Source organism: Abrus precatorius, unplaced genomic scaffold (assembly GCF_003935025.1).
Source record: "Abrus precatorius isolate BTA unplaced genomic scaffold, Abrus_2018 Scaffold136, whole genome shotgun sequence".
Classification (NCBI taxonomy): Eukaryota; Viridiplantae; Streptophyta; class Magnoliopsida; order Fabales; family Fabaceae; genus Abrus; species Abrus precatorius.
The window spans coordinates 1-3,981 of record NW_020874332.1 but is presented as its reverse complement, the minus strand read 5'-3'; the positions used below and the strand labels follow the sequence as shown (position 1 = coordinate 3,981).

The window sequence follows — 3,981 nt, the reverse complement described above, 5'->3', positions numbered from 1 at the left end:
GAAACAAAAGTTTCACGTTCGGCTTTGAATTAGAGACGTTAAATCATAATGATGAATCAACGTCGACTATAACCCCTAGCCTTCCAAGCTAACGATGCGGGTTCGATTCCCGCTACCCGCTTATATCCTATCTCTCTATTTATTCTATTCGAATCTATCTTTTTTCTATTCTAGAATGAATCTAAATTTCTTAGTGAATTTGTTAATTATTCATTTTTCTTTTTTAACTTAGTTTTCGTTATTTATATTCAATTGAATTTGATTATTTATTTATTATTCTATTTTTTTTTTATTCTATCTATCTATATCTATCTATAGATAGATAGATAGAATTCTTTTTTTCTTTAACCTTTTTTAAACTAAGGTTTAAAAAAAGGTTAAAGAAAAAAAGAGAAGCGTCCATTGTCTAATGGATAGGACAGAGGTCTTCTAAACCTTAGGTATAGGTTCAAATCCTATTGGACGCAAATAATTTGCCTATATATTTCCTTTTATTTCCGTATTTCTAAAAATAGAATATCTTGAATGATTTGAACTGAGCAAGAGCCACTAAAACTTTCTTTAGAAGAATAACTTATCTTATATATATATACAATTTATGCTTTATCCCTTTCTATATATAAATCTTTAATAATCATGAATTTCTTATTATTTTATTATTTATTTTATATTCGAATTAATATAATATTATTAATTATATTCAAATTAAAAGAAAAGATTTTAAAAGATAATAATTAGAAAATTGGTTAGTTATTAATCAATTTTTTTCTACTTGTTCTTGGAGTAAAAAGAGTTCCATCTGTTCTTGAATAACTTCCTTCAAAAGGGCTTCCGCTTCCCCAGTGAATGTCTTGGTAGAAGATATTATTTCTTTGAATTGGGGTTTATTCATTTTTAAGTAAGCACGTAACTCAACAAGAAATTTCCTTACCTGTCCAATTTCTAATGAATCAAGATAACCATTCGTTCCGGTATAAATAGTTATTATCTGTTCTTCTACAGTGAGAGGGGCTGATTGGGATTGTTTAAGCAACTCGCGCAATCGTTGACCTCTTGCCAATTGATTTTGAGTAGCTTTATCAAGATCAGACGCGAATTGTGCAAAAGCTTCTAATTCTGCGAATTGTGCCAATTCCAATTTTAATTTACCAGCTACTTGTTTCATGGCTTTAATTTGAGCCGCCGATCCAACTCTGGAAACGGAAATACCGACATTAATTGCCGGTCTGATTCCAGCATTGAATAAATCGGCGGATAAGAATATTTGGCCATCTGTAATAGAAATTACATTAGTAGGAATATAAGCTGAAACATCTCCCGATTGTGTTTCAACTATTGGTAAAGCAGTCATACTTCCTTCGCCTAGTTGAGAACTTGATTTAGCGGCTCTTTCCAAAAGACGCGAATGCAAATAAAAAACATCCCCTGGATAGGCTTCGCGACCTGGGGGTCTTCGTAATAGAAGAGACATTTGGCGATAAGCCTGTGCTTGTTTGGAGGGATCATCATAAATGATTAAAGTGTGACGTTCGCGGTACATAAAATATTCAGCCAGAGCTGCTCCTGTATAAGGGGCGAGGTATTGTAATGTAGCTGGAGAATCTGCTGTTTCAGCTACTATAATAGTGTATTCCATTGCTCCTCTTTCTTGTAAAGTAGTCACCACTTGAGCCACAGAAGATGCTTTTTGACCAACAGCTACATAAACACATATTACATTTTGTCCCTGTTGATTGAGAATTGTATCTGTAGCTACTGCTGTTTTACCCGTTTGTCTATCTCCAATAATTAATTCTCGTTGGCCACGACCTATGGGGATCATCGAATCAATAGCAATAAGTCCTGTTTGAAGAGGCTCATATACGGAACGTCTCGAAATAATACCGGGAGCGGGAGATTCGATTAATCGAGATTCCGAAGCTGAAATTTCTCCTCGACCGTCAATAGGTTTAGCCAAGGCATTTATAACACGACCCAAATAAGCCTCACTTACTGGTATCTGAGCAATTCTTCCTGTTGCTTTTACCGAACTTCCCTCTTGTATCATCAAACCATCACCCATTAATACAACACCAACATTTTTTGATTCCAAATTCAAAGCAATGCCTATAGTACCCTCTTCAAATTCCACTAATTCACCCGCCATTACTTCATCAAGACCATAAATACGAGCAATACCGTCGCCTACTTGAAGTACGGTACCAGTATTTACAATTTTTACTTCGGTATTATATTGCTCAATACGTTCACGGATAATTTTACTAATTTCATCTGCACGAATGGTTACCATGAATATTTCTTAATTTTTTTTTAGAAGAAAAAAATAATGCCTATACTCTATACTATAGTAGATATTATAGTAGAAGGACTAATCACTTATTTTTTTCTTTCATCGTCCCAAACATGCCAATATTAGCATTGACAGTACGTAAATGTAACTCGTTATTCAAGCAACTATTCAGAGTTTCAAGAGCTCCCTGTAAGGCTTGTTGTAAAACCCGTTGTCGGACTTGATTAATCACCCTTTGTTGTTCAAAATAAATGGTTTCATTTTTGTAATTTTCTAATTGTTCCAAAGTCGTATAAATTGAATTAATTAAATTTAATTTTTCTCGTTCTATCTCAGAATAGCCATTCACTCGAAACCGATCTGCTTCCGTTTCGACTTTCCTTAAGCGGGCCTGGGCTTTTTCCAGCTGTTGAACAGCTCTTTCCCGTAGTTCTTCTGAATTTCGAATAGTTCTTAAGATTCTCTGTTTTCGATTATCTAATAAATCATTTAATGAAAGTAGATTCTCTTTCCATTCATTTCAAAATGTCTATGATCTCTTCCCGAACCAAACATGAATCTTTCGATTCATTTGGCTCTCACACTCAATTACTTATGTTATGGGAAATTTTCTTATCTTTTTTTATGTAATGAGCCTATCCTCTCTTCTCTATTTATAAAAAAAAAGATTGAAAAAATATTTAAAACGATTACCAATACAAGACCAGAATATTCGGAGGACTCTTCTGACCAAAAAAATAATTGTCAGCAAAGTTGTTTTTTTTCTTCAAATCCAAAGAATTCTTATAAATTTATACATAGGTCATCGATTCCGCATTGTATAAATGGAGGGTGAAATTGAACGTTTTTACAATTTTTCACCGTAAAGAGGGTTCAAGCTGTTTTATCGACATGAGTGTTCTATATCGAAAAATTGTAAAAATTTTTTTGAAATCATTTCATTTCTGTATTAACATAGTGGTAGAAAGAGTACTACACTGCGTCTAGACTTCAAATTGTTTACTTTAACCATGGTAATAGTCCAAAATTTTGGGTTAATAGAGAATCAAAGTGGATTTACTAATGAATCGCGAAATGCTATGGTTCTTAAATATTTTTTTTTTTTCAAAAAATAAAATTTATTGAGAAGTAATTCGCGGGATTATGCACATTTTCTTAGTTATAACGAAAAAAAAAGTGCAATTGGTTGGATCCAATCTATTCTTTGAAATTAACAACTCGCACACACTCCCTTTCCAAAAAAAACCAATACACCTAGCACTACGCTTAGATTTATTGGATTTGTTGCTAAAATATCGGTATTAAACCCGAAACTTCCGGCGGATCGCCAGTAGCCCAAGTAAAGGAAAGAATCGGTTATATTTTTCATATGATCTCATCTCCTTTTATGGATAGACTAATTATCCTTCTACAATTCCTATTTTTTTATTTTTTAGTTATTTCTTTTTTATATGATATTTTTATTATATATAATAAAAATATCATTCTTTACTAAAAATTCATATTAATTATTAGTAATTATAAGTAATAATATGAAAAGTAATAATATTCATTTAATAATAATAATATTCTATTAATACATATCTAAATATATATATCTATTTAGATATGTATATATTAATATATATATTATTTGAATTGATCAATCAATTGATTCAATGGAAGATTACCAAGAAAGAAAGATTAGATGA

At 31.8% G+C, this 3,981-nt stretch overlaps 1 non-coding gene across 1 annotated transcript; it reads left to right on the top strand.

The window, feature by feature from the left end:
- Window positions 1-395: 395 nt before the first annotated feature.
- On the top strand, window positions 396-467 carry TRNAR-UCU. The gene has a single exon. It is a non-coding gene; the product is annotated as a tRNA-Arg (tRNA).
- The last annotated feature ends 3,514 nt before the right edge of the window (window positions 468-3,981 follow it).